This window comes from Hyperolius riggenbachi, chromosome 10 (genome assembly GCF_040937935.1).
Source record: "Hyperolius riggenbachi isolate aHypRig1 chromosome 10, aHypRig1.pri, whole genome shotgun sequence".
In the NCBI taxonomy this organism is placed as follows: Eukaryota; Metazoa; Chordata; class Amphibia; order Anura; family Hyperoliidae; genus Hyperolius; species Hyperolius riggenbachi.
In genome coordinates this window covers 95,690,217-95,705,096 of record NC_090655.1, presented here as the reverse complement: position 1 = coordinate 95,705,096, position 14,880 = coordinate 95,690,217, and the positions used below count along the sequence as shown (strand labels likewise).

Below are 14,880 nucleotides of genomic sequence, written 5' to 3'. Positions count from 1 at the left end.
ATTGATAAAAAAATTCTTATCAAAATGCACCATCCAAAAAAAGCCTAATTTGTGGCGGAAAACACAAGATATAGATCAATAAATTGTGATAAGTACCGTATATACCCGCATGTAAGCCGACCCCCAAATTTTTCTTTAGAAATCAGGAAAAGTGATTGACTCTCATGCAAGCCGAGGGTAGGAAATTGAGCAGCTCTGAGTTTCAATAATCAAAATAAATGGACATCGTGTCCAGAAAATTGGAGAATCAGTATTGCAGAAACGATGCCAGCACTTACAGTAAACTTAAATGAGCGGACATGCGGGGACAGGATCGGAGCAGATCAGGCTTGCAGGGACAGGATTGGAGCAAACATGACTTGCCTGCAGCCTTGTACCGCGGATCGGATGGCCGGAGTGGAGGGCATGCCTGGAGAAGCATGGATTATTTCATAGCCGCAGGGGAACACAGAGCAGATCGGATGGAGCAGACCGGAGACCGAGCAGCAGTGACGTCAGCACCATCTGCAGCCAGTCTGCTGCTCTGGCTGTGTCTCAAGATGCAGCTAGAGGGCATCAGAGATGAGACACAGCCAGAGCAACACACTGGCTGCAGATGGTGCTAACATCACTGCTGCTCGGTCTCCTCCATCCGATCCGCGCTGTGTTTCCCTGTGGCTATGAAATCATCCGTGCTTCTCCAGGCATGCCCTCCACTCTAGCCATCCGATCCGCGGTACAAGGCTGCACACTGCTCTCCACACGGCAAGTTGGCGGCTCGCATGCAAGCTAAGACCCTCACTTTTGGGCCACTTTTTGGGGGTCAAAAATTTGGCTTGCATGCGAGTATATATGGTAGTGATAAAGTTATTAGCAAATGAATGGGAGGTGAAAATTGCTCTGATGCATAAGGTGAAAAATCCCAGCGGGCTGAAATGGTTAAAGGCAGGGGGTCAGCAAGATGGCCAGATGCACTGTTTAAAAAGAAATACATATATAATCCTTCATATTGCACCCAGTTCATTTGATGAAAGAAGAGTTTAAATTGTTTTAATTCACACATTTTATGTAAAGCAGATTTCTACCTTTGATCTGTTAAAAATGCATAGCTCACTAAGGGCTCGTTCACACTGTAGGTGTATTCGGGTTTGTTTGTTGTTTGTTTGTTTGTTTGTTTTTACACGTGGATGATTTTTGAAAATCGCCCACCAAATGCTTGTGCAATGAGAAGGTTCATATCAGCGCGAATTGTGCACTGTCCATTCAGTAAAGCGGTGCGTGGTCCATTTTTGAGGCAAATCCACCTTAACCACTTAAGGACTGCAGTCATAAAACCCCTTAAGGACCAGAGCCTTTTTTTCCATTCGGACCACTGCAGCTTTCACGGTTTATTGCTCAGTCATACAACCTACCACCTAAATGAATTCTACCTCCTTTTCTTGTCACTAATACAGCTTTCTTTCGGTGCTATTTGATTGCTGCTGCGAGTTTTAGTTTTTATTATATTCATCAAAAAAGACATGAATTTTGTCAAAAAAATGACTTTTTTAACTTTCTGTGCTGACATTTTTCAAATAAAGTAAAATTTCCTATACATTTGAGCGCGAAAGTTATTCTGCTACATGTCTTTGATAAAAAAAAACCCATTCAGTGTATATTTATTGGATTGGGTAAAAGTTATAGCGTTTACAAACTATGGTGCCAAAAGTGAATTTTCCCATTTTCAAGCATCTCTGACTTTTCTGTGCACCTGTCAGGTTTCATGAGGGGCTAAAATTCCAGGATAGTACAAATCCCCCCCAAATGACCCCATTTTGGAAAGAAGACATCCCAAAGTATTCAGTGAGAGGCATGGTGAGTTCATAGAAGATTTTATTTTTTGTCACAAGTTAGCGGAAAATGACACTTTGTAACAAAAAAAAAAAAAAAAAAAGTTTCCATTTCTTCTAACTTGCGACAAAAAAAAATGAAATCTGCCACAGACTCACTATGCTACTCTCTGAATACCTTGAAGTGTCTACTTTCCAAAATGGGGTCATTTGTGGGGTGTGTTCACTGTCCTGGCATTTTGGGGGGTGCCTAATTGTAAGCACCCCTGTAAAGCCTAAAGATGCTCATTGGACTTTGGGCCCCTTAGCGCAGTTAGGCTGCAAAAAAGTGCCACACATGTGGTATTGCCGTACTCAGGAGAAGTAGTATAATGTGTTTTGGGGTGTATTTTTACACATACCCATGCTGGGTGGGAGAAATATCTCCGTAAATGACAATTGTTTTCTTTTTTTAACACACAATTGTCAATTTATAGAGATATTTCTCCCACTCAGCATGGGTATGTGGAAAAATACACCCCAAAACACATTATACTACTTCTCCTGAGTACGGCGATACCACGTGTGGCACTTTTTTGCACCCTAACTGCGCTAAGGGGCCCAAAGTCCAATGAGTACCTTTAGGATTTCACAGGTCATTTTGAGAAATTTCGTTTCAAGACTGCTCCTCACGGTTTAGGGCCCCTAAAATGCCAGGACAGTATAGGAATCCCAAGGTATTCCATTAGGAGGATGGTGAGTTCATAGAAGATTTTTTTTTTTAGTCACAAGTTAGCGGAAATTGATTTTAATTGTTTTTTTTCACAAAGTGTCATTTTCTGCTAACTTGTGACAAAAATAAAATCTTCTATGAACTCACCATACTCCTAACGGAATACCTTGGGGTGTCTTCTTTCTAAAATGGGGTCATTTGTGGGGTTCCTATACTGCCCTGGCATTTTAGGGGCCCTAAACCGTGAGGAGTAGTCTTGAAACCAAATGTCGCAAAATGACCTGTGAAATCCTAAAGGTACTCATTGGACTTTGGGCCCCTTAGCGCACTTAGGGTGCAAGAAAGTGCCACACATGTGGTACCGCCGTACTCAGGTGAAGTAGTATAATGTGTTTTGGGGTGTATTTTTACACATACAGATGCTAGGTGGGAGAAATATCTCTGTAAATGACAATTATTTGATTTTTTTTACACACAATTGTCCATTTACAGAGAGATTTCTCCCACCCAGCATGGGTATGTATAAAAATACACCTCAAAACACATTATACTACTTCTTCTGAGTACGGCGATACCACATGTGTGACACTTTTTTGCAACCTAGGTGCGCTAAGGGGCCTAACGTCCTCTTCACAGGTCATTTTGAGGCATTTGGATTCTAGACTACTCCTCACGGTTTAGGGCCCCTAAAATGCCAGGGCAGTATAGGAACCCCACAAGTGACCCCATTTTAGAAAGACGACACCCCAAGGTATTCCGTTAGGGGTATGGTGAGTTCATAGAAGATTTTATTTTTTGTCACAAGTTAGTGAAAAATGACACTTTGTGAAAAAAACAATAAAAATCCAATTTCCGCTAACTTTTGACAAAAAATAAAATCTTCTATGAACTCATCATACACCTAACAGAATACCTTGGGGTGTCTTCTTTCTAAAATGGGGTCACTTGTGGGGTTCCTATACTGCCCTGGCATTTTACGGGCCCAAAACTGAGTAGTCTGGAAACCAAATTTCTCAAAATGACTGTTCAGGGGTATAAGCATCTGCAAATTTTGATGACAGGTGGTCTATGAGAGGGCAAATTTTGTGGAAACGGTCATAAGCAGGGTGGCCTCTTAGATGACAGGATGTATTGGGCCTGATCTGATGGATAGGAGTGCTAGGGGGGTGACAGGAGGTGATTGATGGGTGTCTCAGGGGGCGGTTAGAGGGGAAAATAGATGCAATCAATGCACTGGGGAGGTGATCGGAAGGGGGTCTGAGGGGGATCTGAGGGTTTGGCCTAGTGATCAGGAGCCCACACGGGGCAAATTAGGGCCTGATCTGATGGGTAGGTGTGCTAGGGGGTGACAGGAGGTGATTTATGGGTGTCTCAAGGTGTGATTAGAGGGGGGAAATAGATGCAAGCAATGCACTAGCGAGGTGATCAGGGCTGGGGTCTGAGGGCGTTCTGAGGCGTGGGCGGGTGATTGGGTGCCCGCAAGGGGCAGATTAGGGTCTAATCTGATGGGTAACAGTGACAGGTGGTGATAGGGGGTGATTGATGGGTAATTAGTGGGTGTTTAGAGGAGAGAAGAGATGTAAACACTGCACTTGGGAGGTGATCTGATGTCGGATCTGCGGGCGATCTATTGGTGTGGGTGGGTGATCAGATTGCCCGCAAGGGGCAGGTTAGGGGCTGATTGATGGGTGGCAGTGACAGGGGGTGATTGATGGGTGGCAGTGACAGGGGGTGATTGATGGGTGATTGACAGGTGATCAGTGGGTTATTACAGGGAATAACAGATGTAAATATTGCACTGGCGAATTGATAAGGGGGGGGGTCTGAGGGCAATCTGAGCGTGTGGGCGGGTGATTGGGTGCCCGCAAGGGGCAGATTAGGGTCTAATCTGATGGGTAACAGTGACAGGTGGTGATAGGGGGTGATTGATGGGTAATTAGTGGGTGTTTAGAGGAGAGAAGAGATGTAAACACTGCACTTGGGAGGTGATCTGATGTCGGATCTGCGGGTGATCTATTGGTGTGGGTGGGTGATCAGATTGCCCGCAAGGGGCAGGTTAGGGGCTGATTGATGGGTGGCAGTGACAGGGGGTGATTGATGGGTGGCAGTGACAGGGGGTGATTGACAGGTGATCAGTGGGTTATTACAGGGAAGAACGTATGTAAATAATGCACTGGCGAATCGATAAGGGGGGGGGGTTGAGGGCAATCTGAGTGTGTGGGCGGGCGATTGGGTGCCCGCAAGGGTCTAATCTGATGGGTAACAGTGACAGGTGGTGATAGGGGGTGATTGATGGGTGATTGATGGGTAATTAGTGGGTGTTTAGAGGAGAGAATAGATGTAAACGATGGATTTGGGAGGTGATCTGATGTCGGATCTGCGGGCGATCTATTGGTGTGGGTGGGTGATCAGATTGCCCGCAAGGGGCAGGTTAGGGGCTGATTGATGGGTGGCAGTGACAGGGGGTGATTGACGGGTGATTGACAGGTGATTGACAGTTGATCAGGGGGGATAGATGCATACAGTACGCAGGGGGGGGGGTCTGGGGGGGTCTGGGGAGAATCTGAGGGGTGGGGGGGTGATCAGGAGGGAGCAGGGGGCAGTTTAGGGACTAAAAAAAAAATAGCGTTGACAGATAGTGACAGGGAGTGATTGATGGGTGATTAGGGGGGTGATTGTGTGCAAATGGTGGTCTGGGGGGTGGGCAGGGGGGGGTCTGAGGGGTACTGTGGGCGATCAGGGGGCAGGGGGGGGGGCAGATCAGTGTGTTTGGGTGCAGACTAGGGTGGCTGCAGCCTGCCCTGGTGGTCCCTCGGACACTGGGACCACCAGGGCAGGAGGCAGCCTGTATAATACACTTTGTATACATTACAAAGTGTATTATACACTTTGTAGCGGCGATCGCGGGGTTAACAACCCGCCGGCGCTTCCGATTGGCCGGCGGGTTGACGTCGCGGGTGGGCGGAGCCTATTGCCGGTGGATGCGCGCGCATCCCAGCGCGCGATCCCCGGCCAGAGAGTGCCCCAGGACCTGACGCCAATCTGCGTTACGTGGTCCTGGGGCTGCCACTTTGCCGCCGCCAATATGAAGTAGGCGGTCGGCAAGTGGTTAATGGAAAGTATAGGAGAAATGCAAAACGCTCACAAAATCGCTTTGTGTAGCAATTGCGTTCGCATTTTTAAGAATAAATAAATTGTATTTATTCTTCACCGAGTCAGCCCAACGTGGACGGACACGCGAACGGAACACGCAAACGGAACACAATGTGAACAAGGCCTAACCAAGAACAACTTTCAGGACCCCAGGCACTATTTCAGAATAAAGGAAAATTTGAGGGATTTTTTTTTTCAGCAGTCAATCAAGAATTTGCTCTGCACTTTATTCTTGCAAAATGCCACTCCACTTGTCTGCCCCATTAGGTGTCTTTATAAGTATAATATGTATCTTCACTGTAAAAAGGTCATGGTGACTTGCAAATATGCAGCTTCATAAAGCAAACAACATTATTCAGACTGGTGTGCATAATGAATGCAGCCCTTGTAGTGCATTGCTTTGGATTCCATTATACTCTGGATCTGTGAATGGGATCTACAGCATAAAATGTGTCTGTTTGGAAGGCCTGTGTGCTCTGAATAGAGAAACTGTTTTATCTGTGAAATGTTATTTCCCAGAAGTTAAAGCTCTCAGTCACTGTAGCAGGTGGCCTGGCAGAGCTTCGAGTTGATGAACAGAGGAAGATACAAAAACTCTATAGTAGATAGGCTCACCATAGCCAGAGACTCTCTTAAATCGAATATGGAAATGTAATCTCACCAAAATGTTTTTCTTTCTTCCTGTTTCAATGTATAAAGAAGGAAAGACTGAACATATACAATGGCTTGTTGTTTTTTATAGGAAGGACAGGAATAAAGACCCTAAGATCTCTGTAATTTATGTAGATAGTACATTGCACTGAATGAAAGTATGGCACACTTGCTAAAATGTGTTCTGAAAGAACTGTAGAGTCCTAACCAGACAGAACAGCAGAAAAGCAATAAAGTGTAATGTAACTGTAAGCACAACTGAAAAAAAAAATTAAGAAACTGACAGAACAAAATGTCTCATTGTAAAAGCCTCTAATATAGTCATGTTTATTAAAAGCACAACTTTTACTTAATTTGATTTAAACTGCTTACTACAGTTTGTACTGTATACTGTAACATGCAATAACAAAAAAAAGTACTGTAAATACGCAAGTATAAGTCTAATTTTTGGGCCAAAAAAGTGGACAAAAGTGGGGGTCTCTGCTTATACTCGAGTCACTACTCTTTTCATAACCCCTACTATATGCACAGTAGTACATAATCTGAGGGAGACCACACACTTGACATTTCCAATGGGAGGTCCCAGCTAACCTCATCTCGAGTTGTAGCCTAGGAAGGCATACAGGGACAGAGTCTACTGAGTGGTGAGAATCCTTACATTCTTATAACAAGGTTTAGATACATGACTATGTGGCTCTGCATTCCTTGCTTTATCTTTATGCCAGCTTAAAACTTTGAAACAGGAGTTATTTGCATGTCCATCTCCATTTTAGGCTTATGTTCTGGTTTATTGCAATCTGCTGAATTTATGCTGCTTTCCTAATATATGGTAGTGGCCGGCCAAGGCTTTGAGTGGTGTTGTAGTTGTGGCTTTTGCCACCCCCAGTTTGTACTCTGGTCAGACATTTTTCCCAGTTTCTTAAGGATAGAAAGTGTGTGTGGCCCAATGCACAACAAAACCGCTAGCAGAACTGCAAAACGCTAGCGGTTTTGGGAGCAGATTTCGAGCGATTCTAGGCATGTTTGGAGTAGATTTCAAACATGCCTAGCGGTTTTGGCTGCATTTTTTGTGTAGCAGGTTCCACAAATTGTTACAGTAAAAGCTGTACTTAACAGCTTCTGTAACAAAAACGTCTGGCAAACCGCTCTGAAGTAGCATTTTTCAGAGCGGTTTGGATTTTTCCTATCCTTTGAATTGAGGCAGAAACGCTTCTGCAAACCGCAAACGAGCAGCAGGAGGCACGTTTGTGGTTTGCTACAATCCTCAAACCGCCGTTGTGCACCATCCCATTGAGATACATTGAGATGTGCATGCATCATTTACCCTAAAAACCCTTTTTAAAGCTATTTAAAGGGCACTTCCGGTTTTTCTATCCGGATACCCGAATTGGTCGGGTACCCGCGGGTAATTTGGTCGGATATCCAAATTCACTCAGATATCCGCAAGGTCGGATCCGGATATCCGAATCAGATCCAGATATCTGGGTACCCGGATCCGGGCAGGTTTTAAAAAGTACTACCCGAGCAACCCTGAAAAGAAGTTATGCTGGAGAAGGATAAACTGGATGTTCACTATACAGCACAGCAGTTCAGTCTGGTTTGGTGCTACACAGCACATTTTTGCTTAATGCTAGTCACATAAAACTGATTTCAGTGTCAAACACATAGAATAGGCGTAGCTATGTCATAAGCCCATGTGTCATAACAATTATGAGCTTCCCAAATAAGCAAAGAAATGAGAATTCCAGCTCTATACAAAGGTTGCTGAAAAAAGATTTTCTAGACTGTCTACAAATGTACTAATAGAGACATGCCTAAAATATCTACATTAGGTATTGGGGGCCATAGGCAATTCAGTTTTTCACCTGAGATTTCTCCTAGGAGATAATGCTTTTTAGCACTTTGCAATGGGAAACCCTACCAATTTAAAAGTGTTGTGTGCACGCGCACACACACACACACAAATAGCCTAGGTTATGCTCATAGAGCACAGCATTTTCTACAGCTTTATAAAGTTATGGAAGAAATACATTTGCTTAAATTCATCAATTCAGTTTGAAATAAAGAAAAGGTATGCTGCACAGCTTTGCCACTGTGGCCTGACCAGTTAAAGAGGAACTCCAGTGAAAATAATGTAGTAAAAAAAGTGCTTCATTTTTTTTACCATAATTATGTATAAAGGATTTAGTCAGTGTTTGCTCATTGTAAAATCTTTCCTCTCCCCGATTTACATTCTGACATTACATGGTGACATTTTTACTGTGGGCAGGTTATGTAGCTGCTCCTAGCTGTTTTGGCTGTTAGAGACAGCTGTTAACAGCTAATTCCTGTCTGTGAACATTGTTACATTGTGGCAGTTTGCCCAGAGTACCGCGGTCCCAAAGCTTCTTGTGGGAGGGGTTTCAGCACAAAATCATACAGCGACCCTTGATGGTCTGTTTGTGAAAAGTATTATATTTCTCATGTAAAAGGGGGTATCAGCTACTGATTGGGATAAAGTTCAATTCTAGGTTGGAGTCTCTCTTTAAAGTAAATCTGAAAGCAATACTAGTAATTATAATAATAAAAAGGTAGATACTTGCCACTGCAGAGGGAAGCCTTTTCATGCTCTAGAGCAGGCATGGGCAAACTTGGCCCTCCAACTGTTAAGGAACTACAAATCCCACACTGCATTTGCCTTTATGAGTCATGACTATGGCTGTCTGACTCCTGCAATGCATTGTGGGACTTGTAGTTCAACAGCTGAAGGGCCAAGTTTGCCCATGCCTGCTGTAGAGGCTTCCCTGATCCACCGCAGTCCCACTGTTTCCAGCCAGGACCGGTTCTAGACTTTTTGCTGCCTGGGGCAAACTTGTGAGGATGTGTCCCCCCCCCCCCCCCCCGATTTGGAATGGTGGCACAGCACCTGACAATTTACTCTGCTTCATTTAATTTTCTCACAGGACATGCTGCAGCTCAACACAATAGGACACTGGCTGGCTGTGTGTCTGTGACAAATACACTGCTCACCCTCAGCCACTCCATTCCTCCTCAGGAAGGTACACACAGAAAAAAAATGCTACCCCTGAAATCTCTGCGCCCGATTCAAATGTTTCACCTTGTGTCATGAGAGAACCAGCTCCGCCGGGACCCTCTTCAGCTTTATGGGGTGCGGGTGCAAGCATGGCCACACTGTGCAAATGCCAGTAGGGTTTGCACCTGTACAGTAGCATGGATTCACTCCTGCACAAAGAGCTCTGTGCTACTGTATAAGCCTGGGCTGTACTATACGGAGGGGATTTTTTTGTTTGTTTGTTTTCATTAAGCAAATATCTCGTCATTAAAACCTGTAACTCCAACTGTACCAATTGTATAAACTTGACAAACCCCAACCTGAACCTGAACTAAAGAAACTCAATCAAGTCCAAGGGCCCTTTCACACTGAGCAAGTTGCGTTATGACATTGCAGTGCAATGTAGCCAAAAATTTGCACTGAGCTATTGTAGTGCAACCATACAGTGAGACATGCACATCAATACCACTGTAATTGTATGCATTACCTGGTTATCACAATCAATGTAAAGCCTCACAAGAATACGATTGCATCAGGTTGTGATGATAGAGTCCATTTTGACACAATGGGCTCAGTGTGAAAGAGCCCTAAAGAAAACTTACAGTGAGGGTGTTTACCAAAGACAAGGCTACTGAATTCCTTGCACAAAATGCTACTTACCCCTCTTGCAGTGTTGATCCTTTGCATAAAGCACAACTAAAGCGAGAATAGGGAGGCTGACATTTATTTCCTGTTAAACAATACCAGTTGCCTAGCAGCCCTGCTGATCTATTTGGCTGCAGTAGTGTCTGAATAACGCCAGAAGAAAAAATAAAATAAAATAAAAAGCATGCAGCTACTCTAATCAGATCTGACTATAATGGCATGTGATCTACCCCATGCTTGTTCAGGGTCTATGGCTAAACGTATGAGAGGCAGAAGATCAGCAGGATGCCAGGCAACTAGTATTGCTTACAATGAAATAAGTATGACAGCTTCCATATCCTCTCACTTCTGTGGTCCTTTAAAGGACAACTGAAGTAAGAGGAATATGAAGGATGCCATTTTTATTTTTAAGCAATACCAGTTCCCAAGCCCCATCTACATGATACAATTGTTTGTGCTATTCGATTAAATCCAACATGTCCGATCAGGATTCAATTTGATTTGCCATTGTTTTGCAATGGCAAATTGAATCGAATCCTGATCGGGCATGTCGGATTTAATTGAATCGATGAATCAAATTACAAAAAAAAAAAGTTTTATCGTGTAGATGGGGCTTAATACGGTCATCCATTTACCTTGAAGAAGCATGCAGCAGACAAGGTGCTTCTGACATTGTCAGATAATGATATCAGATGCAGATTAGCTGCATGCTTGTTTTGGTGCGATTCAGACACTACTGCATCCAAATAGATCAGCAGGGCTGCCAGGTAACTGGCATTGTTTAAAAGAAAATAAATATGGCAGCCTCCATATCCCTCTCACTTCAGTTGTCCTTTAATGCTGGATCAGTGGTAAAGAAGGTGTTTTACACGCATGCAGATTAGCTGTTTTGACTCCACTAACTACCTTGCCTTTTTGATGCAGGTCTGTGAATCAAATTACTGAAGCCAAAAGAGCATTACATTACAGTTAAGTAACTAGCACAGAAAAAGGAGGGGGGAGGTGGTAATGGTTACCCCTATATATTTACTTTTAGTCCTATAATTAAGAAACCTACTCCACTACATGCTATAATAGGCACTTTTGCTTGCCATTTTCACCAGTAGCCACATTCATCAGTCAATTGGGCTAAAACAAAAAATCTCCAGACTTCAGGCGAAACACTAAATTGGACTTGCAAAATGTTCTCTCTAATCTCAAGAATACCAACAAGGCAGATCAGTAATAGCTACTTAAAACATGTCACTCTGGTTTAATGTTGGTTGTCAGACCCACTTTAAGCTGGCTGAGGTTGAGCTGCTCAATTTTAGCAGCTTGAAACAAAATGAATGGATGAATTCTCAGATACACTCAGCCATTCTTCAGACGATCTACTTCAACCTCTGTCCATCTTTGGTGACATCCTAATGCATGATTAAGGGTGTGAAAAGATGACCTTGCAAAACCCCCTTCAGATGCCCTCCTTAATTAGGACTGCAGTCTAGTCATTTCAACGTGCAATTGCAATACCACCTAAGGTCAGCACTACAATGATATTTCTGCCTACCGTTTCCCCCACATTTCATGCCTGATAAACCGAATTAGAGGCTTGTCAGCCACTTTTTTTCCTGTACAAATATAACTGCATTCCAATCAATATTTCTAGCCCCTCATGAAAAGGTCATGGATCCGATCATACATTTTTGCACAGTGCCAAGGCAATTAGTCAGCCGCGTGGAACTTTAATCCCGTCCAAGATAAACTATAGTAACAGGAGTAGTTGCAAACCTAAAGATACGCTTGTCTATTACAATGAATACGGTAACATTCTTCAGCACCATGGACAGTGTAGAAAGCGCAATGCTAATTCTGACTCACAGTGAAGTTCAGCACCATAGACAGCGCAACGCTAAATTCTAAGGAACTAACTTCTGGAAGATGGTTTTTGGCTGTTTAACCTAATGCTACAGCATATCCCCAGGTGCATAGTATACACACACGCTGCACTATTGACCATTTTCCACTTGAGTGAACAAACATACAGAGTTTATGTAAAAATACTGAAGTCGATTTGAGTTCACACCCCTTGCTGAGACAATGTATATTCAGAATACTGATGTGGAAACATTCAAGAAAAGGGGTAGAGATAAAAAATAAATTAAAAAAAAAAGTTGATGTGAACAGTGTAGTAAATATTATAATTCAGTTTACTGGCTCATATAGGTTATACACATGACTGCGTCCTCTTCTAGGGAAGTTCTGAGCTGAAAAGGTGCAGCTGTCTGTGTAGCTATAGGATATAATCTATACATTGGTAACCACAAACGTCTAGTTAAATTGATTAACTGTTAATTGATGTGTACATGACATTCTTTACACTACACCACACCGCTGCCACTGGATGGCTGCAGATGTGGATCTTAGAAATATTGCCTGGTACACACTTTCAATTATGATTGGCCAATCACTGTCCAATGTCACTGCTCCCTTGTAGTATGGGGGTTTACATACAAAATCTGACCATAATATTCAATGTATGCTCCCCCTCATATTACATGATGATTGGACAATTATAATTGTGTGTGTATAAAACTGCTCAGATTCTAGAAGCACTTTCCACTGCAGTCTACAGATCTCCACTGCAACATGTGGATCTATTTCATGGATATTAAAGAAGAAGGACAGAGTATTAAGTGGGGGCTGCTGATGGAAGGACCGCTTGCTTTTCCATATGGACTCACTGATCCAGCATATAAAGAAACCTCCCTTTGACACCTCGCTAAAACAACAGGGGAAGCATTCATTAGCAGGACTTGCCATTAGGGTGATGCACCTCATTACACGCGCTGCTGTCTTATAGATAGAGTGTATGTGAAATGCAGAGCACCACAAACAGCCATCTCATCCGCTGTGCACAGTGTAAGTAAGCCTCATTGATGGTAATGAGATTTCATGTACAGTTGCTATTGCAAGAGCACTCACACATACACACACATTAAATAAAAGGTGGTACTGATCTGAGATGAAACCCATATATCATATGCTAAGCCATCACACCAGCTGTAACCTCTGTAACACCATGCCTAAATATGCACAAGGAGCTTAGCAGATACAATAAAAACCAATCGATACTCCACTAATCTATTTCCTCAGCATCCTCTGCATAAGCTACCTAGTGCTGAACAGTGTGGCAGGCATTGCGCTGCACGTCACCTCGTTTAGCAGCGTGTTTCTAAAGTACTAATTAATACCATAATCCACAAAACAATCAGCTAAAAAGAGACAACATTCTTCAAGGGGGCAGGAAGGCTGTCCATATGTATCATCTGACTACTCCTCTCACTAATGCATTCTTAAGGATCCTATAGATCAGAGTCTTAACATCTTGTACAATTTATTGAGAGAGAAAAAAAAACAACAGGAATGCTTCAGGCTAAACAAAAGTAATCCTTTACATAAGTCCTACTGTACATAGCGCAGTCACTACATGCTCAATCAGCAAAGTTTGCCCTAACTTTGCCAAGCGTGTACTAGTTATGAGAGGGGTAAAAAGAGAGGGAGAGAGAGGGAGAGTGAGAGGAGAGACTCAGAGACAGAGAGGAGACGAGAGAGAGAGACAGAGAGGCAGAGAGAGAGCAGAGAGAGAGGCAGAGAGAGAGAGACAGAGAGAGAGAGACAGAGAGGGAGAGAGAGAAGAGAGAGAGAGAGTGAGAGAGAAGAGAAGAGGAGAGTAGAGAGAGAGAGGAGAGAGAGACAGAGAGAGAGAGAGAGAGACAGAGAGAGAGAGAGAGAGAGAGAGAGAGAGAGAGAGAGAGAGTGTAATAATAGATAGATGGATGGATGGATGGATGGATGGATGGATAGATAGATAGATAGATAGATAGCTCACCGGTTAGTGAAGACGTGGTTTCAAACACGGATATTCCACAGACGGCAGTTTAACCCAATGCACTGACATAGTTTTAGAAAGGACTACTACGGTAGATCAGAAGCAGGTGTCCTTGGCTATCCAAATTCATCCAAAGGCTACCCATATTAACTCCATCCACAAACCAGGAGGCTGGGATCCCATGCTCCGCTGCGAAAAGCACCATCAACAGCCCTAATACCCACAACAGGCTGCAGGCGAAGAGGAGGACTTCATTATTAATCGCAAGAGTGCGCTCACTCAATGCTAGCCTTCTTCCCTAGGACTCTGCCCCCTGCACAGACAAGAGGATTAGGTTGCTGAAATCCGATCACATAAAAGGCAGGAACACACGCAGCCAGGCAATGGCTATCTCGTTTGTTTCATTCAAGAAGCGTGGAGCCAGAGCAAGAGGAGGAAGAAGAAGAAAAAAAAAATAGGAAAACCCCCGAAAGCAGCTGTCATCCAACACAACGAGCAGTAACTGCAGTGACTGTATCCTATGGCACACAGCTCATCTGTGGATCACGAATGAAGTGGTGGCTGCCTCAGCACAGCTAACAGCAGGTAAACACGCCTGTGTCCTTTCGTCAATCCAATCATTAACTCCACCCTCTGCCATCTGATCTTACTAAACGTGACAATTACTGGAGCTGCTCCTGAGAGAGTGTGGACAGAGGCTGAGCCGGTGCCTGGCTGTCACACTTACCAGGCATCTGATACAATGTACAGAGCACGATGAGTGCGAGTAGATCACAGCAGCACCGACGAGGAGGAGGATGCTACGCCTGCTGGCTATGTGAATTACTGACTCATATTTCAGGACTCTAATAAATTGCATTGCCCTTCATATGTTCACCCTGTGAAAACGTTTCGGTTGGCGAACGTGAATTATGAGCTAAACTTGGACAAAAGTTGTTCAAAGTCAAAAGCCTTATCATGCAAAACAAAATTAGCTATATGCATCTATAGA

The 14,880-nt window shown here is 43.6% G+C and overlaps 1 protein-coding gene across 1 annotated transcript in view; it reads right to left on the bottom strand.

Moving 5' to 3' along the window:
• PCDH15 (protocadherin related 15) overlaps positions 1-14,646 on the bottom strand; it is a 1,564,441-nt gene extending 1,549,795 nt beyond the window's left edge. Inside the window, exon 1 of the mRNA XM_068257852.1 lies at positions 13,890-14,646. The gene's annotated coding sequence lies outside the window, so the exon portion shown is untranslated. The remainder of the gene's footprint in view (positions 1-13,889) is intronic.
• Between the last annotated feature and the right edge of the window lie 234 nt (positions 14,647-14,880).